Source organism: Mustela erminea, chromosome 10 (genome assembly GCF_009829155.1).
Source record: "Mustela erminea isolate mMusErm1 chromosome 10, mMusErm1.Pri, whole genome shotgun sequence".
Classification (NCBI taxonomy): Eukaryota; Metazoa; Chordata; class Mammalia; order Carnivora; family Mustelidae; genus Mustela; species Mustela erminea.
Window position 1 is genome coordinate 50388037 of NC_045623.1, and position 27731 is coordinate 50415767.

The 27731-nt window shown below is 34.7% G+C and overlaps 1 protein-coding gene and 1 long non-coding RNA gene across 2 annotated transcripts in view; one reads left to right on the forward strand and one right to left on the reverse strand.

Annotated features, from left to right (window-relative positions):
* The window catches only part of NEGR1 (neuronal growth regulator 1), an 851338-nt gene that overhangs the window by 195284 nt on the left and 628323 nt on the right, over nt 1-27731 (forward strand). The window lies entirely within an intron of this gene.
* On the reverse strand, nt 12955-27554 carry LOC116601032. The gene is made up of 3 exons (XR_004289899.1): nt 27544-27554; nt 22848-22852; nt 12955-13050 (listed from the first exon to the last, which is right to left on the reverse strand). It is a non-coding gene; the product is annotated as an uncharacterized LOC116601032 (long non-coding RNA).

A 27731-nucleotide genomic window follows, 5' to 3' on the forward strand; every position in this document is an offset into this window, starting at 1 on the left:
TTCCCTTTCTTTAAGACTTCCCATATGATAATTAACTCTCTCTCTCTGCTTGACTTATTTCACTCAGCATAATCTCTTCCAGTCCCGTCCATGTTGATACAAAAGTTGGGTATTCATCCTTTCTGATGGAGGCATAATACTCCATTGCATATATGGACCATATCTTCTTTATCCATTCATCTGTTGAAGGGTATCTTGGTTGTTTCCACAGTTTGGCAACTGAGGCCATTGGTGCTATGAACATTGGGGTACAGATGGGCCTTCTTTTCACTACATCTGTATCTTTGGGTAAATACCCAGTAGTGAAATTGCAGGATCATACTGCAATAAAAATTGCTCTCTTTTCTTTCTTAACTTAACTTAGTGAAACTGAAAGTACCTGAATAGCTAGAACCTATCCATGTCGAATTTTTTCATTGATATTATGTTATAGCCTCATGAAACTATAAATTGTTTCTTCGAACTTGTATTTTCATGTCACTGTCCTTTTTGTTTTAACTAGTCTCTTATTCTGTAATACTACTTTTCTTGGTCAGAGATTCATTCATTCATTCATTCATTCCAGGCACAGTGCTAAGTACTAGAGCTCAGATCATCTACTAAAATTTGCAGGAAATCTTTTCTAATTTCTATAGGGAAATTTTTAAAAAAGATTTTATTTACTTATTCCAGAGATAGGGAGAGAGAGCACCAACAGAGGAATAGGTGGAGGCAGATGGAGAAGCAAACTCTCCACTGAGCAGAGAGCCCAATGTAGGGCTTGATCTCAGGACCCCTGGATCATGACATGAGCCAAAAGCAGATGCTTAACCAACTTGGCCACCCAGACACACCTCTATAGGGAAATTTGATAATAAATAGAACGTATTGAATGTTTTCTATGTACAAACATCTGTGCTAAGGATTCTTCATTCTTTCATTTCATTGAAACCTTCAACTCTGTGTGATACTTCCTCTTATTCTTATTTCATGAATAGAAAAATTCCTGCCCATTGCTGCTAGATAGCCAAACCAGAATGCAACTCTAGGTTTATAATTCTAGAGTCTCAACTGTTAACTGTCCCACTCTCCTTATAGCACTTAATTCATTATCTCAGCATAGTGTTTGGTGTTTATTAATTCATTACACATTTTTTAAAAATCTAGATATCTAGGGGATATATTTTATGAATGTATAAAATAGTGAATTTTATATGTTGTTTAAAAACCTAAACAAATATTTAATTGGTGCAAAAAGTTTTAAAAACGTATTTCTAAGATTAGTCTTTATCTCAGTAAGAAACTACCCAGGCTTTTGTACGTAAATGGTTAATACATTTGAAATACTGAAAGTTTATAAAGATACAAGGTCACTTCCAATGTGTTATATTAAATATGTTATTTAAGTTTCAAAACATGTGAAGGATATTAAAGGGGTATGTTTATAACATAAAATCTCAGTTGCAAAGGCCAATAATAATAGCAACATATGACTATTACAGAGTTAAAAATTGTTAGAAAATGGGGCACCTGGGTGGCTCAGTGGGTTAAAGCCTCTGCCTTCGGCTCAGGTTATGTTCCGCAGGTCCTGGGATCCAGCCCCACATTGTGCTCTCTCCTCAGCAGGGAACCTATTTCCTTCTCTCTCTCTGCCTGACTCTCTGCCTACTTGTGATGTCTGCTATCAAATAAATAAATACAATCTTTAAAAAAATTGTCAGAAAAAAAAGAATGTCTCTTAATAGGAGGCTGCTAACTAAAGTAGTTGGAGGGTTATTAACTCAAACAGTTTTCTGTCTGGTGAAAGAAGTTCTTACAACAACTAGACAAATAGACAAATACCAATCTTGGATCTTATCTAAGAGGTGAAATGGAATTCAAAAACCTAGGGTTTTTATTTTTTCAGTGATATCCAATTTTTTAATAGTTAAAAGTTTTAGATAAGTGGGTGGATACAGATAGAAATATAGGTAAATATAGATATAATTAAAGTAAACGAAATAATTTCATTTTGTAACTACTAAATAGCACATTTAGTGCATGAATATATACTTTAGTATTCAAAAGCAGAGTTTGAGATTTTCTTTGATATTGATGGAAGACTGTGGATGTGTATTTAGGTCTTCATTTTAGTCCTTAATTGCTCTGAATTCAAAGATAAATTGATTGGCCCAAATTCTGATAATTTTTGAAATATTTCACACCTAGCTCATTTCACCTTTTTTTGTGTTGACTGAATACTGAATGTCTTTATTGTGATTGAATACCTTTATTGTAATGACTGATATTAATTTAATTATCAAGTTCCTAAGAAAAAGTATAGATTTTTCTATAGTTAATTATTTATTTGCTCATGTACTAGGTTTGCTAAGTAGGACTTACTTATTCTTATATTTGATTCTGCTTTTTATTTTAAAATTTGGGGAAAAATGATTGTCAGTTAGCGTATTTTCCTATAGGCTTTTAATAATTGGGACAATGACTTAATTGGGTATATTTCTTTTTCCCACTGGTGTATTAATTAGGTGAGATTTACTGTAAACTGGAATGGATGTAATGTTGTAGAGCTGCTTATAAAAGTAAAAAAAAAAGTAAAATCTGATTATCAGGCAACTATATGTCACTCAAAATCACTTTAGGAATTATATTCTTAAATAAACTAATGAGTATTAGGAATGCTGAAATTACTGTCTCATTTGAACTTGAATTTATGTCATTTTAGTCATGAATATGTATTGCCTATGACACTCTTAATTTGAATTCATATATATTCAATATGTGTGTGTGTGTGTATTTACCTTGTACTAAGTAACCTTTTTTTTTAAATTTTTTATTTTTTATAAACATATATTTTTATCCCCAGGGGTACAGGTCTGTGAATCACCAGGTTTACACACTTCACAGCACTCACCAAAGCCCATACCCTCCCCAGTGTCCATAATCCCACCCCCTTCTCCTAAACCCCCTCCCCCCAGCAACCCTCAGTTTGTTTTGTGAGATTAAGAGTCACTTATGGTTTGTCTCCCTCCCAATCCCATCTTGTTTCATTTATTCTTCTCCTACCCACTTAAGCCCCCATGTTGCATCACCACTTCCTCATATCAGGGAGATCATATGATAGTTGTCTTTCTCTGCTTGACTTATTTCACTTAGCATGATACGCTCTAGTTCCATCCATGTTGTCGCAAATGGCAAGATTTCATTTCTTTTGATGGCTGCATAGTATTCCATTGTGTATATATACCACATCTTCTTGATCCATTCATCTGTTGATGGACATCTAGGTTCTTTCCATAGTTTGGCTATTGTGGACATTGCTGCTATAAACATTCGGGTGCACGTGCCCCTTTGGATCACTACGTTTGTATCTTTAGGGTAAATACCCAATAGTGCAATTGCTGGGTCATAGGGCAGTTCTATTTTCAACATTTTGAGGAACCTCCATGCTGTTTTCCAGAGTGGCTGCACCAGCTTGCATTCCCACCAACAGTGTAGGAGGGTTCCCCTTTCTCCGCATCCTCGCCAGCATCTGTCATTTCCTGACTTGTTGATTTTAGCCATTCTGACTGGTGTGAGGTGATATCTCATTGTGGTTTTGATTTGTATTTCCCTGATGCCGAGTGATATGGAGCACTTTTTCATGTGTCTGTTGGCCATCTGGATGTCTTCTTTGCAGAAATGTCTGTTCATGTCCTCTGCCCATTTCTTGATTGGATTATTTGTTCTTTACTTTGTACTAAGTAACCTTTGACATGTATCTATTAACTATACTAATGTTTGTGATCTAAATAATTAGTTTCATGAATTTATTCTAATTTTAAAGGACCATAACTTTATTTATAATTTGAACTAGTGATATTCAGAACTAAGAACTGTATCTTGAAAGGGAAATAAAGTTAACATTAATATATAAGTTTATGGGTGCATGTGCTAAGAAAAATAATACATATATAGAAATATTTATATTCTTTTTATTTTAATTTATGGTCATAGTAGGTGAACTTTCATACTTAAATAAGTATGACATAGGTCATATTCTTTCTACTGACATAGGTCCATAGAACCTGTAGTCTTCAAGTTTATGGTGTGGGTGTGCATGCTTGAATTTTAATGAGATTTTTTAGCTCAGAGGTAAAAGAATGAAAAGTAAGAGTGTGCTCAGATTACTTTCAATCATTTTTGTGGCCTTACAGTGATGTGAACGCACTGCGATGTTGTAATATTACAGCTGCCTTTTTTGATTTTGATGTTTGAATACTAATTAACTGTATTTGACATTTCTGTTGCATATGATTTTTGCTGTGACTGGGGTAAGTCTTTGAGATTGGGTAAGTCTTTGGGAATTAGGGAGAAATAAAATAGTACCCATAGTCAGTCATGTGTGAAAAGGCAGGCTGTCTAATGGACGGCAATGTCAGAATTCTTCTCTTTTCAATGAAGTCATTTTTAGTTCCAGGCTAATAAATAGGGAATAAGCATTTTTTAAGCAGAGTAATCATTAGTTGTTGTTCATTTCCATTGTTTTCTTTTTTTTTAAAGATTTTATTTATTTATTTGACAGAGAGAGATCACAAGTAGACAGAGAGAGAGGCAAGCAGAGAGAGAGAGAGAGAGAGGGAAGCAGGCTCCCTGCTGAGCAGAGAGCCCGATGCGGGACTCGATCCCAGGACCCTGAGATCATGACCTGAGCCGAAGGCAGCAGCTTAACCCACTGGTAGCCACCCAGGAGCCCATTTCCATTGTTTTCTGATTATTTGTAATTATTTACTACACTGTAACAAAGAAAAAGACTTAAATCAATAGCTGATTTATCCCAACTTCTAGGAACTGTTACTCTACTAAATTCACTTACAATTCTTTGTGCTTGACTTGAAAACAAACAAATAAACAAAAACAAAAACAAAAAACAAACAAAAAAACCCCCACAGTTCTAAAAATCATCATTCAGTAAGGGAAACAAAGATTTCAATATTTCCAAAAACCTTTTAGTAGAGTTATGTGAGGGAAAGGAGAATTTAAGTGGCTTAACTTGCATTAGATTTGGCTGCAAGTGATAAAACTGCCCCCCCCAAAAAAAACAGTAGCTCCTTCTATCTTGTTCTATAATCTTCAGCACATGACTAATACTTCATTGTTCAATGTGGCTGCTCTATTTGCAGACATCACATTCATGCTCCACTAACAGAAAGGAGAAAAGAGGGGGACCTGGGTGGCTCAGTTGGTTAAGCATCTGCCTTTGGTTCAGGTCATGATCGCAGAGTTCTGGGATTGAGCCCAGCATCTGCCTCCCTCCTCAGCAGAAAGACCGTCTCTCCCACTCTCTCTGCTGCTCCCCTCTGCTTGTGCTCTCCTGCTCTCTCTCTCTCTCTCTGTCAAATAAATAAAATTAAATTAAATTAAAAAAGTAGAAAAGAGTATGAATGAGAAAAACACATAGTTTTATTCACAGTTTCTATAACTTGAATACCAGTTTTGTTTACCACCCATTGCCCAGATTTTGTTATATGATTATATTAAATTATGAGGGATTCTGAAAAATATGGATGATATTTCAAAGTTTTTACAAAAAAGCTAACTATAGAAAATGGAGAATTATTCCTGGGGGTGGGGGAACCAGCAATTTCTTCCACAGGGTATTATCACTGGTGTCAAATTAAAAACTAAACTAAACTAAACAATTTAAGACTTAGGTAGAAAAGAGACTTTATTCACAAGATTGTTGCAAGAAAGGTGAAGGATACCTTTGCATTAAGGGGATGGAAACTTTTGAAATATTTTTTAACCATGCAATTTGCAAGCATCTCAAAAGTCAGTCAACTAAAAGGTTCTTCTTTAATAGGGAGGAGTCAACAAAACTAGAAGGATCCAGGTATGAGGAAGTGTGGTGAGCAAGAATGTTGTGATAGGACAGTGGATGAGAGGATGTTTTACTCTTAGGTCAGCCTATTCTTCGGAGTTATATGCTGACTCTGACTGAGGGTGGGTCTAAGTCCAACAACACCCTATGGGAAAGTTTAGCTCACAAGCATTTTGTTCTGACTGAGCAGTGGGGACAAAATAGTTCAGGTAATAATTTATGAGGGAAAAAAAGTGAGAACTTAAAGAGTCTATGTCTGGCCCTGCCATAGGTAAATAAGGGGAGCATCTGTGTGCTTCATCTCGTCATGTAGGTAAGATGTTTCTTTGCAGTACGTCTTTCTCTGAAACACAAATGGTTGAGGGGATTTCCTTAAACTTCTCTGTTTACCAAGATCGGAGGCCTTGGGTGAAAGTCAACACTGTTACTGAAATGGGTCTAATGTCTAAATTTGCTCAGACTAGGATGGATCTTCACGGTGACAATGTATAGCTCAGCGTGGAGGCTAGTTAAACTTATCCTCCTGAAGCCATTGGTTCTGTTATTTCTTCTGGGACACACTGGAATGGTTGTCGCCTGTTGTTACTCATGAAAGTGAGAGACTGATCTTCAGACAAGGAAACTATATCCTCAAAGGCAGAATGTGGACATGAGTAGGAATAGTATTCTCTGTCTTTGACTCACTCTTTTGAGTATGAACATTCAGTTTATACTTTAACAACTTCAGTAAAATTTAAAGATGGTCTCTGACTATGAAGGCAAGTGGGGGTTTAGGCTAAGTATGCTTGAATGAGCTTATTTTGAAACTAAATTATCCAGTGACACATTGATTGCTCTGTGTATTCCTTTTTTTGCTTCTTCCAAATATAGTAAGGCTCTTAAAATGAACAGACCATTTCTCAAATTTAAACTTTTGCTACCATAGTGGCAATTGCAGTTGTTAGGAAAGAATTTGGGCCATCGTGTCCATCTGCCATTCCCAAATGAAAGGTAACTACGTCTTCCTTCTTGTTGATATAAGTTATGGGTGAAGAGTTAGCTGCCATTCTTGAAAATGATTTTTTATTTATCATGCCTTGGCTAAGTAAAACATATCAACAGATTATTTAAAAGGCCCAGATATGTTTTTAACCAACTGAAAAGTGAAAGAAAAAATAGGGTAAATAGAGTTTGAAATTGCTGACATGGTTTAGTGTGGGTCAAATGCTTGCTCCTTACCTCCTTGGAGCATTATTCAGGGATATGGGTGGACAGGGAAGAAATAAGAGATCCTTAAGTGGGTAGGAGAAGAATAAATGAAACAAGATGGGATTGGGAGGGAGACAAACCATAAGTGATTCTTAATCTCACAAAACAAACAGAGGGTTGCTGGGGGGAGGGGTGTTGGGAGAAGGGGGGTGGGGTTATGGACGTTGGGGAGGGTATGTGCTTTGGTGAGTGCTGTGAAGTGTGTAAACCTGGCGATTCACAGACCTGTACCCCTGGGGATAAAAATATATGTTTATAAAAAATAAAAAAATTAAAAAAATAAAAAAAGAAAGAAGAGATCCATTTTCAAAAAGCTTTCATGGGCAAAATGTACATAATCAAAAATGCATATGAATAGCTGTTGGCCACTAACTAACTTATTCTATTTCTATAATCATAAGACACAGTCCTGCCTTCTTTCTACCAGGCTCCAGTACTCTTGTAGTTCCCTTGCATTCTCACATATTGTGGTACGGTAAGCTCATCTTATACATTTTTTTTTCATCTTAAACATTTTTTTGACCCAGATCATAGAATAAAACTTTTTTTTTTTCAAATGACTGGTTCATTTTAATAGGATATTAAATTTGGATAGATAAAAACCGGATACTAGGGGTGGGTCTAATTTTATGATTTATTTAATCTTTGATCAGTTTAAGTACTCATGAATGAATGAGTCTTAACACTATTGTGTTTTTCTTACACAAATTATTTTCCTCTTAAATTATTAAAACTATTTAAACAAAAGAATAGTCATAATATGACAGACATAATACACAATCAAATGTTAATGTTTGTCTTATTTGCTTTATATTCGATAGAGTGAAATATGTGTGAGAGTGACTATCAGGAAGTTGATATGGTATATATATATATTAGAATGTTATGAGTGTGTTTTATATTTAAATATAGAGAAATGGCATAATGAGGCATGTATATTTTATTGACTTGCTTTTTTTAGTCAACATGCTATTTTTGATATTTTCCCATATTAATATGAAGATGTACTTTGATTACTGTATTGTATTACACTGAATGAATAAACAGCTGGTTAATTATCTATTCTTCTACTAAGAGACCATTAGCATTGTACCTTTATTTTTTTTATTAACAGTACTGGAAGAAAACATTCTACCACATGGCCCCTGTGCTCCTGTAAAAGATTGTTTCAGATATTTGCAAGTAGAATTGTTACCTTGAGAGATACATACATGTTCAGTGTTACTAAATATTAATGAATTTCTTCTCCAAATTGGTTGTACAAACTTACACTCTTACTAGGATAAGTGTTTCCATTACCTCAGGTCCTTATTATTTGGAATTACAAGATAATATCTGTAGAGGATAACTTTTTGATTTATATTTTCTTGATTACCAGTAAAATTCTGTAGTCTTTCAGGAGTCTGGTTGAGCTTCTTCCTCATATTTATATTGTTGGACAGTTATAGGACTAGTCATACTTTCTTTTTCATCACAAGTCAATTTTGGTAATTTATTTCTTCTAGAATATTGACTAATTCATCTAAATTTTCATGATTATTTGTGTAAATTAGTTCTAGTGGCTATTTATGAATTTAAATATGGCCATTGCTTTATGTATTTATATTCAACCTTATTTGACCTTCTCTATTTTCTTATTTCCCTAGCTTTATTGAAATATAACTGACATATGATATTGTGCAAAATGATTTAATACACATATGTATTGCAAAATGGTTACCAGAATAGTTAGTTAGCACATCCATCACTTCAGATAATTACCTTTTTTTAAAGATTTTATTTTTAAGTACTCTATATGCACAATGTGGGGCTCAAACTCACAATCCTGAGATTGAGGGTCACACACTCCACTCTCTGAGACAGCCAGACACCCCTGATAATTACTTCTTTTTATAATGAGAGATTTAAGATTTACTCCTGTAGTAACTTTCAAGTATATAATATAGTATTGTTAGCATAGCGTAGTTACTAATATACATTGGTATAGTATATATAGTCATCATGCTGGATATTGAATTCTCAGAATCTGCTGATCTTGTAATTGGTAGTTTATACCCTTGGACCAAAACCTTATTTTCTCTACTTTTAGTCCTTGGCAACTACCATTCTGCTGTTTCTGGATTTGGCTATTTAGATTCCACATATAACTGAAGTCATACAATATTGTCTTTTTCTATCTGATTTATTTTGCTTAGAATGATGCCCTCAAGGTCTATCTATATTGTTGTAAATGGCAGAATTTCCCTCTTGTTTTTTTTTTATGTGTGACTATATCCCATTGTATATATACCACATTTTCTTTATCCATTCATCCCAGTGAACATTTAAATTGTTTCCATGTCTTGGCTATTGTAAATAATGTTGATGCAAACATGGAGGTACAGATGTCTCTTAGAATAATTTAATTTTCTTTGGATATAAGAAATGGGTTTGCTGGACTGTATATTAGTTCTATTTTTAACTTCTTGAGGAACTTTCATACTGTTTTCCATCGTGGTTGTGCCAATTTACATTTCCATCAACAGTGTGCAAGGGTTCCCTCTTCTCCACATTGTCAGCAACATATATTATTTATGACCTCTTTGATAATAGCCATTCTAACAGGTGAGAGGTGATATCTCATTGTGGTTTTTATTTGAATTTCTCTGATCATTAAAGTTAATGTGCTTTCATGTGTCTGTTGGCCATTTGAATGTCTTCTTCGGAAAAATATCTATTCAATTCCTTAGTCTATTTTTAATCAGATAGTTATTATTATTACTATTACTACTATTATTATTATTATTTGGTATTGAGTTGTAGGACTTCTTTCTTTTTTAGATATTAACCCTTTATATCTAATACTTAGATATATGATTTGTTAATATTATCTCCCATTCCATAGGTTGTCATGTCATTTTGTTGATCATTTATTTTGATGTGCAGAAGCTTTTTCTCTAATGGGGTCCCACTTGTTAATTTTTGCTTTTGTTGCTTGTGCTTTTGGATTCATATCCAAAAATTTCATTGTCAAGACAATTGTCAAGGAGCATCTCCCCTATGTTTTCTTCTAGGAGTGTTATGGTTTCAAGTTGGCATTTTCTATTTTCCTGATCAAGTTATATAAAAGTTTATCAATATTATTAGTCTTTATAAACAAAGAGCTAGAACTTTGTTTTATTTACATTGTTTGATTCAATTTTTGTAACAGTTTTGATTCCCATCCAAAGATGGAGATCCTGGAGTTCAGAGAACTTTAGATTTGCCACATACACACACAGAAACAACACCCCCCCAAACACAAACACATATACACAACAGCCTCACAGACAAAAATTAGGAAAAATGTTAAGTCCTAATTCAAACCAAGTACTCTGACTTTAAGCTTAGTTCTTTAGCCTGTTTACCAGTAATCAGGAACTGACTGCCTTGTTCATAGTGTTTTCAGGAAAATAACTTAATGTGTAGCAGAGAAATCTATGTAGAACATATCCAGGCACATATCCATTTTCCAGTGTGTTGACAAATGGACTTCCTAAGGATCAACCAAAAAATATTTTTCCATAGCAGCAGGCATAACTTCAGCTACTGTTGAAAGGACCTGGCTAGTCATCTGTAGCATTCATTCATCCAGATGGTCAGCACCATAACAATTTGGATGAAAATTAGTATATGCAGATGAGCTGTAGATGCTTCACAGCTTGACACTGCTGAAATGATCTTTAAAAAAAAAAAAAAAAATGTGCCTGAAAGCTCAGTTTTTCTTATTTTGAAACCGAGAAAGAAGCTGCCTTTTACATATTAATTGTTTTAACTCCAGTATACAATTTCAATAATCACATTGTGTAATGTTTAAAGGACAACTGTTTTAAACTTTTTTTATAAGTCAGAATTCATAGAGTAAAAGTAGTCTAACTCAATCAAAATGTGTTATCTACTTCCTGTAAAACTATAGGGATCCGGGCTTTGAAACATAATGGACAGAAAATAACCTTCCTTGAAGAATTCATCAAATCTGAATTTGCTACCCTTATTTGCTACCCAGATAATTTTTTAGCTTGAATTACAATCAATTACATCAAAAAACCAGTGCTCTTTCAATGCTGTAAGGGTAAGAGCACAGGAGAAGTTCCTTTTTACTGTCAAGACCCAGTGGGAAGACTAATAAAAAATGCCTTTTAAAACCTGGACTAGCAGTAGGTGGAGATATTCTTTCCCCATTTTATATATATGATACATCTGCACATAAAAAAGGTGGTAAAGAATAATATTAATAATAGAATAGTTAAGCTGCACAAATTTATCTGGAGCACATGAAAATTTAACAATTATTTTATAGAACTTCTAATATGGAAAACTATATCTTGACTTACAATCAACTGACCAACAAATTTGGTATAGGGGCATAGGCATAGCTATTCATAAATTTATCAGACCCATTTAATCTGTTATTTTTATCAATTTTGGTATTAATACCATATTTCATCAAATCTAAGATGTTCTTTTTATATTTGTTACATTTATCTGGTCTAAAATATTGTTTAAGGCTTGTGATTTCTTGCTGATTGTCTATCTGGATGATCTATCCATTAATGTAAATGAGGTATTAAAGTTCTTACTATTGTTGTATTGCTGTCTATTTATCTCTTTAGTTCTATCAAATTTTGCTTTATATATTTATATTGTGTGTTTTTTTAAACTTTTTTAAAAAAAGATTTTATTTATTTATTTGACAAAGAAATAGAAAGAGAGAGCACAAGTAGACAGAGTGGCAGACAGAGGGAGAGAGAGAAGCAGGCTCTCAGTCGAGCAGGGAGTCCAATGCGGAGCTCGATCTCAGGACCCTGTGATCATAATCTGAGCTGAAGGCAGATGCTCTGTGCAACTGAGCCACCCAAGCGCCCCTATATTTGTTTTATATATTTATATGCTTTATATATATTATGCTTCTATGTTGGGAGTTTAAATATTAACAAATGTTGTATTCTCTTGTTGGATTAATCTTTTTATCATTATGTAATGGTCTTCTTTGTTATTATTGTTTTTGTTTTAAAAACATTATTGTGGGTGCCTGCATGGCTTAGTTGTTAAGTGTCTGCCTTTGGCTCAGGTTGTGATCTCAGGGTCCTGGGATGGAGTCCCACATCAGGCTCACTGCTCAGCACAGAGTCTGCTTCTTCCTCTCCCACTCCCCTTGCTTATATTCCTTCTCTCGCTGTCTCTCTCTCTCTGTCAAATAAATAAATAAATAAATAAAATCTTTAAAAAAACCAAAATAAAACATTTTTTCTCATGTAAGTATAGCTACCCCAGCTGTCTTTTTGCTTTTAACTGAGTTTCTTATAGGTAGCATATAGGTGGGACTTTCTTTTTTTTTAATCCATTCAACCTCTCTGTGTCTTTTGATTGGAAAACTCAGTTCATTTACATTTAAAGTAATTACTGATAAGTATATTCCTATTGCCATTTAATCATTTTCTGGATGTTTTGTCTTTTCTCTGTCCTTTCACTCTCTCTTCCTTTTTGCTTTGAGACTTTAATAGTGTGCTTAAATTTCTTTCTCATTATCTTTTGTGTATCTACTATAGCTTTTTGCTTGGTAGCTATCATGAGGCTTAGTTACAACAACTTACAACAGTCTACTATAAGTTGATAATTTAAATTTGAATATATTTTAAAACCCTACATATTTCACTCTACCATACCACACATGTTTTGGATGTCACATCCTACATCTTTTCAACTTATATATCCCTTAACTAATTATTATAGTTAAAGTTACTTTTATTACTCTTGCATTTCAACCTTCATACACATTTATATGTGATTAATCCATTACCTTGACTATAAATTTACCTTTACCGTTATATTTATTCTTTCATATGTTTTTCTGTTATTAATTACTGCCCATTATTTTCAGCTTAAAGAAGTACCTTTAACACTTTTTTTAAGGCCAGTTTAGTGGTAATGGACTCCTTTAGCTTTTGCTCTTCTGAAAAACTCTTTATTACTTCTTCAATTGTGAATAATTTTGTGGGGCAGAGTATTCTTTGGTGGACGTTTTTGTTTGTTTTGTTTTGTTTCAACACTTTTAATATATCCCTGGAGAGAATTCCACCAGGACCCTGCCCCTCCAGCATACACTTTTAGATTATCAAATGAATCTCCTTCAATGTATTCAAGGTACTTTTCAAACAGCTGCTTCTACACTGAACCCTGGGGCAAGTGAGTCTGCATGTAGCTCTGTCAGAAATGTTTCTCAGTTCATTATAGCTCTTTGGCTACTGTGGACACAAACCCTGACGGTTTTCAAAGCCAGATGTTTTAGGGGCTTGTCTGGTGCAGGTCTTAAGAGTTGGTTTGCCTGATGTATAGTACAAACTCATTGCTCCCCAAAAAGGATTTCCAGAGTTGTGAGATCTCTCCTGATTATGAGTTGATGCATCTGCTCTGAGGTTTTGGTGAGACCACATCTCTGCTTCTCTTATCCACCTCAATGTGATCATTTTCTCCTTTGTTGATGTGAAGAAGCTATTCATCTAGTTTTCAGATCTTTTTTCAAAGGTGTTTGTTCCATATGTAACTGTAGATTTGGCTTATCCAAGGGAGGAGATGAGTTCAGGATCTTCCTACTTCATCACCTTGGACCGTCTCTTAACTCTCATTTTAAATTGATATATCAAATTGTTTGAATAACAGTTGAGAGCACCTGGCTGGCTCAGTTGGCAGAGCATGTGACTCTTGAACTCAAGTTCTTAAGATCGAGCCCCATGTTGAGGGGAGAGTTCTTTAAAAAAAAATTATATATATATTTTTATATATCTGCCTTTGGCTCAGATATATATATATATATATATATATATATATATATATATATATATATATAAAATCAGGTTGGCATATATATATATATATATATATATATCATCATAAACCAACCTTGCAACTAAAAACTCTAACATACTAACATACTAATCTGGTCCATCTCTCATCCATTCTGGCAGGAAGACAGAGAAAGAATAAAACCCAAATGTATTTATATAAAGTAATTTTAAATTGGCATACCACTTGTAATAATTATATTACAAAGTTCTTATAATATTGTTAACTTTTTTAGCTAAAGACTTCTCTTTATCTCATATTAATACTTTAGATGGGTAGATAGATAGACAGACAGACAGACAGGCAATGGGAGAAACAGTCCCAGCATAAAAGCAAATCAAAATTTATTAGCTATGGTTAATGTACAACCCAGGTAATTTTCAGGAATAGTTTTTCTCTAATTCCTTGGAATTAAATGAGGGTCCATTAAAATACGGTCCATCAAAGAAAACTGCCTTGTTCAAAGTCAGACATTCTTCTGTGGAAGTCTGCCTCCAGTGATTCGTTATCACAGAGCATGTAATGTCCTGGTGCCTTTGACCCAAATGGGAATAACTATGAGGGCCTACGATATCATCAGAGTTCTCTATGAGTTGGCTGTGATCTTTGTTTAGATCGTATCACTGCTCAAATTCTCACTATGGTCAATCTCTCCTCCCACTCATAGGCATTTAATACCAGGAGCATTTCCTAATAAATGTCCTGTTTTCAAATCTCCATTTAGAAATCTGCTCCCTGGGGAGCCTAGCTTGGACAGCAAGCTGATCTGAAATTTACAAATGAAGTACATAAAGGTTTTTCTTCATCAAGAGGTACAAAACACAAAGTGGACATGTTTTGTGATTATTGTTTACATATAGAGATAGAACCCAAGTTATTTAATAATACTTGAATGGGGCTGTCCTGACTTGTGCCCTTAGCAACACAGAGGAGACTCTGTTTCCATAAACTAGTGAGCAGGGAGTGCTAAAAAATGGGTTCAGATTGATGCATTTGAGAATGAGATAGATAAAGGACTCAGGTTAAAAACACCAAGTTAAGCTGTCAGTGTTTGTTTTATCCAGAAAGCTCAAATTCAGTGCCTTTATAGGTGAGATCAACCTCATTGTTTTTCCTCAGTTGTATTCTGAAGCAAAGATTATATGCAAAGGAATGTAGTTTTATCTCTAGATTTTTATTTGTGAAATTGTTCTCCCAAAGACTGATGGGGATCTGTGTGCAAATAAACTTTACGTATAAATTGCATTTTCTGTCATTTTTAAAGACTATTTTATTAGCAAAAATATTTTAACAGCTGTATCCTGGCAAGATAAGTCATTTCCTGTCTAATCTTCTGTGTTTCAGCAACTATACTAGGTATTAGAAATTCATTGACAATTATGACAAGTTCTGTACCTCAAAGTGTTCAAAAATATGGAGTGGAGTTTATTTATTCTACCTACCATGCAATACATTAAAGGTATATTTGAGAGATATGTGAGAACACAATTCAGTGTGATTTATAAAGATATAATATACTCAGACTGGCATGTTGGGGTTTCTTATAAATAAGGGAATTATATTAGAACTGGACTTAGAGGAAAAATAGGAATGTCCTGGGTATGGAGGGAAAAAACTCTATCAGTGCTGAATAACCAAGGTTAGTAAAAGCAAAATATATTCATATGAAGGGGTTTGTTCTAAAGGTTCTTGGATGGAACTGACAAGAATGTAAGGAGTTTGGACTTTATTCTAAAATCCCCAGGGGCCAGCACAAGTTTTGTAAGCAAGAGAGCATGATATTTAAATTTGTTTCAGAAAGCTCATAGCACAGAGGAAGATGGCAATAGTGAAACTAGAGAGTGAAGACATTAATGTCAAGGAGACCTTTTAAAACACTGGTTGTAGAGAGATGTTCCGGTTTCTAACTAGGGAAGCAATCGTGGCAATCTGAAAAGACCTTTCTGAAGGGTATCTCAGGGGCATATTTAAATGAAATAAGAGAATAATATGACAGTGCAAAAGTGGGATGAGAAGGAAAGGAGAATTGGGAGTGGCATTAAGGTCTTGAGCTGGTGGAGAAGACTTTAGAAGCGTCCTCATGGGCAGCCTGTGCATATAGACAGACTCTCATGGGAATGCTGAGAAGTGGGCCAAAAGAACAGCTCTTGTTGAGAGATCTTAATTTTTCAATACACTCCCTCTTATTCTATAAAATTGGCTACATTTTTGTTTAACATTTTTAGCAGATAGCAAATAACAAAGCGAAGGATCAAAGTTTTGTTGGATGGGTTTGTCTGATATATATATTGTCCTTGACGTCTTGGTAGGGTCTGGGATTACTAATACCAGTGTTCACATCTATAGCATTAGTTTGGCTATAATATTATATGGCTATGGAACTTAATATAAAATACCTCATATTTTAGTATTTTTATTTAACTATTTAGATGATGATTTTAGAAGGCACATGTTTTTATTACTTCTTACAGCTCTCTTTTTTTAAATCATATCCAAATCTTTTCTACATGAAGCAATAAAATTGAAACAGAGGAAATTGCATTATTAAACATAAAAACTTGCTTGACCAAGTCATCACTGATATCTAATATTCACACAACTTCAAATGAGAATCTTATGATTCTTTGGGGAAAATAGAGAAAAAGTTCAAGAAACATAGCCATTAGGAGAGAAATTTCAATTTTGCAAGTGTAAGGGAAAAAACACCAAACTATGAGTTTAGAAAAAGTTATTAGAGACCTCTAGAAAGCTTGAAGCCAATTTAATTAATACAACCAATCTACTTTCCTTTGTATGCTATAAAAAATCTGTAATCTGAAGACCAGCTTTCTAAAGTTTATAGAATTTTGCAATATACATTTTTAAACCTAAATGAATTTTTGCTGTCTATGAAATTAATCTTAATGTTACCCCTCTCATATAAAGTACACTGTTAATTATCCTGGGCTATAGATTATGAAATAAATAAATCTTCACCTCACTAATAAGAGTCATTTGTGGCCATATGAAAAATTAATACAACCTATTTTAAAAGAACCAAAATATAAAGACAAATATTTGAAATTATCTTCTGGGTTTTGGGATCCTATAAAAAAAGAAAATCACATTATCAAAATTGCCAGGTAACAGATCATGCAGTTCTGGAAAGACTAGATCATTAATGTGCCACAGGTATTCTTGCATGTATGATTGGTTCAAAAGTCCTTTGTAGAACAGTTTCAGTGTTAACACAATAGGACTCAATTACAGATACAAAATGAATTCATTTTAATAGGATACTATTCTTCTAGTCCTATAGAAAGTTATTTCAGTAAGAAATATTTGGAAGGAGTACTGAATAGAAAAAGAAAAAAAAAGAAGACTGAAAGATAGGCTTGTGTGGGGAGGGTAGGAGGGAGATAAAGAGACAGAAGGATATTCTTTTGGCAGGTAACAGAAGACTTATGACATGTATACACAGTATGATATAAGCTATCTTAATCAAGATTCTTATCACAGACCTAAAGAATTTTAGACACTTAAATGGTTATAAGAAAATTATTTTAGGTTAATTATGTAGTTACTGACTAAAATCGGAAGGTTTCTCTATTAAGCAAGATATTAATCAGAAAGCATAATGATTTCTCTAAGAAAAATAAGTATTTTTCCAGTAATTAATTGACCAACATATTACTGGTTTAATATATCTTTAATTTTTCTTCCTATTAAGTAGATATAATATTGGAGATAAATATATGTTTCATTAAATTTAAATAATTAAATTATTATACACCAATATATGCTTACGATTAACAAATTCTTCAAATATAATTTCAAACTGGTGTTTGGAGATGAGTCATTTAATAAGATTATTGTATAATTGCTAACAATAACTATTAATAGTTACTAATTCAGGTAAATTATTTTTAGTCTACTTATACTTTATTCTATTAAAATAGCTTCTGATTATTTAAAGTTGTATTTAAGCTGTGTTACCTTATGCAGACTTTTGAAAGCCCTAGGGTAGACGTGTACACGCTAAAATTCATGAACTATCCATTCTTCCATTCTCTTATGCATCCATTTGTCCATCCACATAATGTGAAGTATAAAACAATAATTAGTGAACCTCTAATTGTACTTTGTGAAGTGACAAAAAAGAGATCGTCCTCTCTTGCAGTACCGGTTTTCTGTGTAATGTGGTGCTAAAGAAAAACTTGGCAATAAGGATTTCACAGTGTAATGCTAAGATACAAAGGAACAATACTTTGGTGCATTCTAGTTGAAAAGTGTCCATCAAATACTTTATAATAAATAAAATCTTCAATAACAATAAGTGTCATACCCAGTTTAACTAAATTTGAAAATAGACAACAGCTTTTTATTCCCATGTCTTAAGTAGAACAAATCTGTTAAATGCTTTAATTCAAATAATATATTTTAAGGAGAAGTTTTTTTTTTTTTTCCAGAATGTCATGTCTATTCAAATCCACAAACCTGATATTATTATGCATCACTGACCATGTTTCTTGTTAGAGTGGACAACAAAATTGACACGCTAGAGCATAGATTAGGAAAATCAGTCAGTGTAAAACTATAGTTCAAGCAGGATTTAGAGCTAGTAAATTGTCTGTAAATTATAGCACCTTATCTTCAAAGTTTTACAAATTGAATAAGTTGTACTTCCTAAAATTATAGCAGACTTCTAGTTAATTTTTTTTTTTGGTAGTAAGAAATGGTTATAGTGTTAAAATACACATTTTATTTTCTGTTCAGTGCTTGAAGTCGGAAAGATGAATCTCATCTTTACATAAAATCAAAATGCATTTCACACCGTGAACTTTTTACAAACCAGTTTGAGCAGAACACTCATTAAGAGTAATGGAAATTGAACATATACAGACACTGTTATACCACAACAAAATTTCAATCTCTAATGTACAGGATATTACCAAACATGAAAGATTCATGAGTTGAGTTGGGATCTTAAAATTAAAAGGTATATAATTTGGTTTACAAATCAAATCTGTCTCTCCCATGTTTGCAGAACTTGCTATTTTGTCACCAAATGTTGCTACAACTAGAAAAGTAGTTCTTTACTGTCTTAACCAGGTGCATTATAGCTCGCACAATTACTGTAAAGCATGTGTGTTCATACTGGGAATTTAAGGCAAAAACTTGGATGGATGCTGGGAGAAACTGAAATGTATCCTTTCTTGCTCTGGAAATGTTTCACTAGCCTTCTAACTAGGTTTTGAAATTATTTCTCAAACCTTCTCTCTCTCATACCTAGCTGTTCCTAAGTTGCCAGATTTATGTATGGGTTGGTCAATGTCTTAGCTAGGACTGCCATAACCAAATGCTCTAGACTACATGGCTTAAATGACAGAAAGTTATTTTCTCGCAGTTCTGGAGGCTAGAAGCTGAAGATTGAGGCAGTAGAGTTGGTTTCCCCTGAGGCCTCTCTTTGGCTCGCAATTGGCCTCTTTCTCACTGTGTCCTCATATGGCCTTTCTCCTACATACATGTGGCTCTTCTGAGAAGGTCACTAATCCTATTGGATTAGAGCCCCACCCTTACAACCTCATTCAACCTTAGTTACTTTCTTAAAGGCACTGTGTGGAAATACAAGTCACATGGAGGGATAGGACTTCAAATTATGAATTTTTTAAAAAAAATTATTTATTTTATATTTTTTTTAGAGAGAGAAAGAAAGAGAGCAGGGGAAGAGGGAGAAGGAGAGAAAATTCCCAAGAGACTCCCTGTTGAGAGGGAGCCTGATGTGGGGCTGGATCTCAGGACCCTGAGATCACGACGTGAACGGAAACCAAGAGGCGGACACTTCACCCACTGAGCCACCCTGGCGCCCCTCGACCTGTGAATTTTGAAGAGAAATAATTCAGTGCATAACAGTCAATCATTATATATTCATTCTCTTGTTACCCTAAAAGTTAAGATTTGGTTTTAGTTGTAGCCTCTATGGGTATTAGACTAATTGTGTGTATTTAGATGGTATTTTACACAATTACTTTCTGGTGGGAAATATTTACACTGAGATGAATATTAATAAGAAGCATTGTAATTTAGTGTCTAAGCCCTTTGAGCTAGGCCAGGCTGCCTGGATGTGTATCCCACTTATTGGCAGAGAGACCTTGGGGAAAGTTACTTACCCTCTTATGCCTGTCTTTTTATGTGTAAAATTGGCCTAAATGCTTTATTTATTTTCAATTTTTTTAAAAGACTTTATTCATCTATTTGAGAGCGATAGCATGAGAAGGCAGAGCGGCAGGGAGAGGAAGAGGGAGAAGCAGCTCCCTGCTGAGCAAGAAGCCTGACACAGGGCTCTATCCCAAGACCCCAGGCAGCCGCTTAACCAACAGAGCCACGCAGATGCCTGGCCAAAATGCTCTAATTTTTAAATTTTAAAAAAAAAAAATTTTTTTTTAAACTTTATTTGAGAGAGAGAGCACAAGCAGGGAGAGCAGGAGGCAGAGGCAGAGGGAGAACCAGACTCCCCACTGGGCAGAGAGCCAATGCGGGGCTCAAATCCCAGGACCCTGAGACCACCTCCCAAGCCAAAGGTGGAGGCCCAACCCACTGAGCCACCCAGGCGCCCCCGAAATGCTTTAAATGCAATTCAGAATATATTAGAAGAACTCCTGGTAAATAATAAATAACTTACAAGTATTAGCAATTTTTATTATTGAAGATACTCTCTATATTCTATATATCTGACTATTTAGAGGAATATTCTGTTCTTTTTTAAGAGAAGGAAAATTCTAAACATGTTTTAAATAGCAAGTTGGTGGAGTATGTGGACTCGTGTCAGTCTGCCTTGGTTTGTATTGTGGCTCTATCCCTCCTTAGCTTGAAGTCCTCTGAGAAGTCGCTTGACCTCCTTAAGCTTAACTTTGCTTCTGGGTAAATAACAATTAAAAATAACACTTCAGGGACACCTGGGTGGTTCAGTGGATTAAGCCTCTGCCTTCAGCTCATCATGATCCCAGGGTCCTGGAATCGAGCCCCACATGGGCTCCTCGCTCAGCAGGGAGCCTGCTTCTCCCTCTGTGTGCTGCTTCCCCTGCTTATGCTCTCTCCCTGACGAATAAACAAAATCTTGGGGGGAAAAAAATAACACTTCATGAGGGTATTGTGACCATTATGTGCAGCAAGATAGGCAAAGTACTTAAGAGTATTGCTTGCCACAAAATAAGAATTCTTACTTAGGATTTTTCTTATATAAATATAATAGTAAACATCCTTTAATTTCAGTGTTTACTAAATGTCTGCTTCATACTTACGTTTTTAATTCAGCCAAACCTGAGCAATAGCCCAAATCTCCTCCAACTGCCGCTGCTACAGTTTACTTTTCCTTCCACTTCTAGGGGCAGGTTTTTTTGTTTGTTTGTTTGTTTCTTTTTTGATCCTTTATTTATTTATTTATTTATTTATTTATTTATTTAAAGATTTTATTTATTTATTTGACAGACAGAGATCACAAGTAGGCAGTAAGGCAGGCAGAGAGAGAGGAGGAAGCAGGCTCCCTGCAGAGCAGAGAGGCTGATGTGGGGCTTGATCCCAGGATTCTGACCTGAGCCGAAGGCAGAGGCTTTAACCCACTGAGTCACCCAGGCGCCCCTCTAGGGGCAGTTTTGAGTAGGCACATGGAGAAGGTGCTCAGCTGACCAAGTAGTATCTGCAGAGTGATTTTGTTTCTTTGTTTGAAGTTTGGTACATACTGCGCAGTGCCAGTGTTTCATGCCTAAATCTGTGGGAAGGACCTACGTAGCTACTATATTCTGATCTAACAATATCACCCCATTTAGGGCCATTCTCTAAATAGTGGGTGCAGTAGAGGAAAGCTCTCCAAGAAAATAAGATTTTAAGGAGGAACTGGGTGATTTAATGGCAGGCCGATAGGCTTATTAGATTCCTTACAATCATACCCATTTCTTCAAGCCAGAAGTTGTACATCTTGCCATTTATCCTTAGAAAGTAATAGAACAAGCATGCAAAATGTGAATATGAAGATATCCTATAAAAATTGAGAAAGTAATTTATAGGTTTGTATGATTATATTTGTGTGCTTGTTTTCACTGTGTACGTATATAAAAATATACAGATGAATATTGATCTATACCTATATAAACCAAAATAACAGTGGTTATCTTGGGATGCTTGGAATTTGTGTTCTTCAAGATGTTTGATAATTGATATTTAATATACAGTTAGATATGCAGTTTTATCATCATCATAACATAATAAAATAGGACCTGGAGTTGGCAATAATTTAAAATTCAGATGCTGCAAGTAATCGTCATGATCCTAGGCCGAGTGATGTACATTCTCTTTCTTATCTCCCTCATTTATCGAAAGGAAACAAGAAAACAGACTTCTAACACATAAGGTTTCTGTCTTGTATCTCATAAGCAAGAGGAAAAATATGAAAATTCTCTTCAGTGTTGAAAGAACAATGTAAATGTCAGATATTAGGGTTAGTGGCAATAAAAATAATAGTAACGGTGATTGCCATCCCAGATGATTAAGGGATAAGTGTACATTTTGCTTTTTTTGTAGAGCATATTCTTTGGAAACACAGCTCACATTAAAAGCCCATTCTGTGCAGAAATTTAAACTAAATGCATCATAAATTGACAAGAATGACTGTATTTGGACACCGCTGATGAAAGAATGAGGCCAGCATAATGGAAGCCGCGGTGCTCAGGGCCACTGTGCTCTAGTTTGATCCCAGCTGGCCGAACCACAGGAGCTTTTGCACAGACACTATCAACATATTGCTTGTTCAGTCAGAGTTTATCTTGCTTCAGTTATTGAGGCTCTAACAAAGCTGTAGAGGTAAAGGAGCCTCAGCTCCTCCACGTGCCTGGAGAGAGGATTAGACGGTTTCTTTTCTTTAGGTAACTGTGTCTGGTCTCTGTATTTGGAGGGCTTATTTTTAATAACTGAAGAGAAAAAGGCGAAGTGAAATGTGTGTTTTTTTTTTTTCCTGAGAGACTGGAAAGGCAATACGATTTGTGATAAAGGCTGCTTCTTTCTGTAAAATAAATGACACACATTTAATTGCCCTTCACTTCTGTGCATCCAACTTAAAGCCCCATTCTCTTGGCTAGAACAATTTTTGAGAAAAATAAATGCAAGAAGGAAGAAATTTCTCCTTGTTCTTCTTCTTCTTCTTTTTAACATTTTAGCTATTTCTTTGTTGCTTCCATATAGGAAAATGTATAAAATGCATCTCATGAATTGTTCTTTAAGCTGAAATGGACTCTGTAATACCATCTCATCACTGGGCATTATTTTACAGGACGGTAGCTATCAAAAAAACTACATTAAATCTAACACATGGCAGACTTCATCTCAGAGTCTGTGAGTGTAAATCTTAGGAGGAGAATACAGCCAGTGTAATCAGTGCTGAAATGTTGGCTTTGTAGCTGGTTACTGCACTGAAGGCTAACAGTCATAATTCAAATTGTGCATATAATGTGAGTCCCAGGATCCTTATATTATCTACTAGGGAATTTCAGCAGATTAGAGAATATACATGTAAAACACAGTGCTTATTATTTCATTGGGATAATAAATTACCCAGGAAGAATATTTCATTTCAAAACTTACAGATTTATCATATAAATGATTTTTACTGATCTAGACTCATGAGTAATTTGGGACTGAACAGAGCTTATTTGTTTCAAAAGAAATGTTGTCTTCTGATCTATTATACATTTCCTAAATAAATGTGTCTTTAAAAGTCTAACATATAGAAAGAACTTCCTTCTTTTCCTTTCCTCCTGCTATTTAGCGCCATTGATTAGTGATGTTACATTCAGCTTATTAAATAATGTGTATCTTTTTGACAGAGAAAAAAGGATGGAGTTAGAGATAAATTCTCTCTGACGGTAGCTACTTATTTTTAAGTTGGTTAATAAGACTCTGTGGGCAGGTCCTGGTCCTGATTTCCTCTTCTGTGCAAGCCATCTTGGTAAAATATACTTACTTGAGGTTTGACAGGCAGACTACCATGGTCCACTCAGTTGACAAGTCAGCTTCTGTCCCAGGTTTTGGAGAACCAGTTAGTATGTGTTTACTTAAGGTCAGAAAACTATTTACCATCAAGAGACAGCACTGAGACATGTCTGGTATGAGCCCCCCTTTCTGACTGGGAGAAAAAGACTTCAAGAAGTTACACATGTCTGCTGGGAGTTCATCAGTCTAGTCACTTGGCAAAATATGTGTGTCCCCAAAGTCCTTTGTAACCACTTTATTTCATGCTCTATTTATATTTATTGAACTCATTCTGTCTCTGCACACTATTGTAGAAGCCAGGCATTTAAGATGAATAAGGAGAATCTTTTTCCTTTCAGAAGAAGGAGAGGCATAAATACATGAGGTACAAAATATAGTACCTAATAAATATCACTAATATCGGACATGGTAGGTGCTGTCATAGAAATACATAGTAAATATTATGGTATAGGAAGTGTTTAATTATGCCTGGAGGATTCTAGAAGGCTTTAAAGAATGGGTGATATTGGAACTGGGCTTGCCAATTGAATATAGAAGATTGGAAATTCAAAGACATTTTGTTGATGGAAAAAAACAAACTAAAGGCTGAAAGATAAATTTATAATTCTTGGGAATATCCTTATATGCAGACAGTAATTATATTTTGTTTAGAGTTGCATTTCAAGAAGATAAAGTTGGGACCCATTTGGGAAAGATCTTGAATGATGTGCTAAGTAGCTTGGACTTGATTCCTGAAGCAATGAAATGCTAGCTATTTGGAAAGTGTCATTAGGGAAAGGCAAAGATAACATCATGTTGCCGAAAATTACCTCCAATAAAAATGTGGGAAATAGCCTGCAGTTGGGGATTGGGCTAGAAGGAGCCTGCAGGCAGAGTCCATTATAAGAATCATGAAGTAATGTAAGAAAAGAACACAAGAGGATAGACCTTGCTCACAGTTCAGTGGCAAGTGGTGCAGCTCCTGCTTCATGTATGATTTTATTGACTGAAGAACATGAATTTAAGAATCTCCGTGAGGCAAGAAAATTTATATCAACAATATAAGCAATTCTTTGTAAGTTACTTAGATGAAGTTGAAATTTCTGTGCCGACCTTTTATGAAAATTAAGTTTTTCAAATTTATTTTCCGTTCCTTCTTATTCTAGGTAAATGTTGGGTTGGTGAAAGTCTGCTGATTCAATCATGTATTCAATCCATATTGAATAAATCTTTATGGATTGTTTTCATATATTAGAATCCATGCTAAGTGCAGGAGGTTGAATTAGGTATGGATTCTGTCTACTGGCATCTCACTGTTGAATGACCACAAAAAAATGGTGCTATATGTCCGAAAATAGCGAAATGATTCTATGTTTCACAATTCTACATGTGATATTTTTGGGAAAATTCCCATTGGATATCCAAAAAAATCCGTTTAGTTTTAGTAAGTCCATTTAAAAATGTAATTTTGGGACACAATGTCTTGATTTCATTTTGAGGAAATAATTGTACACTGTTGGTAATGAAACAGATGACATTGTGCTAACCCACCAGTACGTGACAAGCTAATCAGGTTATTGTGTTTCTATATTTTGGGTAATTCTGGACCACAGAAATCATTTGTTACTTCTATAGTTTGATCTATAAACATATGATTTTCTTTTTCTTTCCCTTCTATATTCATTTGGTTTTTTTTTTTTAAGATTTTATTTGTTTATTTGACAGACAGAGATCACAAGTAGGCAGAGAGGCAGGCAGAGAGAGAGAGAGGAGGAAGCAGGTTCCCTGCTGAGCAGAGATCCCAGGACCCTGAGACCATGACCTGAGCTGAAGGCAGAGGCTTTAACCCACTGAGCCATCCAGGCGCCCACTTTTTGTTTTTTCTTAATTGACATAATTTTTTCTGCAGGATAAAACTAGAATGCCTACAATAGTTACCCAACAATTTATTAGCTATTTCATTGAAGAAGGCCACAGTGAGGAAATTCAGAAATGACCATTTATTTCTTATTTTGAGACTGAGTATGTTTACCCCAGCAAAACCTTTGCTCAGCAAGAAATACAGTTTGGGCATAAATGAACATTTGAGAATATGCTATGAAAAACATTAAGCTAAGTTTCAATGGTTCTGTTTCTGAGAAAAAAAAATTTTTCCTTAAACAACTACTTATCTATAAAATAAATCATTTTCTTTTTAAATCCAGTCTTGTCAAAATGGCCCTACTTAATGGTCGAGAGTGTGGAGTTTGAAGAATAGAATATAATGGATGGCACTAATGTATCCATCTTAGTTAATTACATGGAAACTTTTGGAACTTGAATAATGTTTATTGTTGATGTCCATCTCCTGCTGAGTGCTGCTCCAATTGAATGTCACAGAATTTTATTTACCCTCAATTTTAAAAGAGTGTTCTGTAATCCCAGAGCTTATTGTATTAACTCCTCCTCTAAACAAGGGCAGAGATGCAAATAAAGAGGTTATTAAAATCGGCTGTAAAGACATAGATCTTTCATTAAAAGTTTCTAGACAAGCAGAAACACATAAGCTTAACTCAAGGAGATTAACATGGTTAGGTTAGAGGCTAATTGTGTTTTGCATCTGAAATGTAATAAAAGTTTGTACCCTTCGGGGGAAAATACAGCTAAGGTTCATCAATTTTTACCATCTTTAATTCTGCAAACCCTGGAAAACTAATTCAGAGCAATAGTACGGCTAGTTAAGATGATAAATCTCTAATTAAACATGGAGCTATCTTCTTAAATGAATAATCTGTATCTTGATCTCAATGTGTCTCAGCATATTTAACTGTCTGTATGTGAGAGAAAAATCAAAGTAGGTCCATAATTTTCAAGGTAGAGTTTGAGTTATTTGGAAATGCTATTGACATGAGTGTAAATTATTAATATCATAATTTCCTAAAAGCAATTTTTGCCACTTCATGAATATGAACTTTATGAAAATTTTATTATAATTTTTCCAGCCAATTACTTTGTCAGAGGACTATAAGATAGATTCTTTAAAGCCTGAGTTTCAGTCTAAGTCACACTGAAATCTGAAATCCTTCAGGGTCTGTTACGGAAGGACACTGATCTTGTGAGTGGAACTAAGATTACAACTCAAATAGGAACATTTTGTTTTCCATATATGAATTTTGCTGTTTGTTTTATGTTTGCAAAATAGATTTTAGTAGAGTTATGAGTTAAGATTTAACATCCATGATTTATAAATTTATTAGAAGTATTTGATTTTATAATTATTATAACATATTTGTGGAATGAATATTCATGGATAGTTCAATCTGCAGTCGACTAAAGCTGAGAATTGTGCCCATAGTATGAGCAAAATCAGCCGAAAGGGAGGAAATTACTGTTTCACTTCATCATGCATGTGTACACTCACACACATAAAATCATTCAAATTACCTATTAAAATCTGTATATTATTACAAAAAAAGTTGGAAAGGATATCTATGTACTTATAATTGTATATTGGATAGCTAAAGTCAGCAATGCTAAAACAATAATTTTGAACTTTAAACAATTATAAGGCAAAATGAGTAAATCCGATCTCATTTTAAAATGTCTGGATTTGAGGGCACCTGGGTGGCTCAGTGGGTTAAGCCGCTGCCTTCGGCTCAGGTCATGATCTCAGGGTCCTGGGATCGAGGCCCGCATCAGGCTCTCTGCTCAGCAGGGAGCCTGCTTCCTCCTCTCTCTCTCTGCCTGCCTCTCTGCCTGCTTGTGATCTCTCTCTGTCAAATAAATAAATAAATAAATCTTAAAAAAA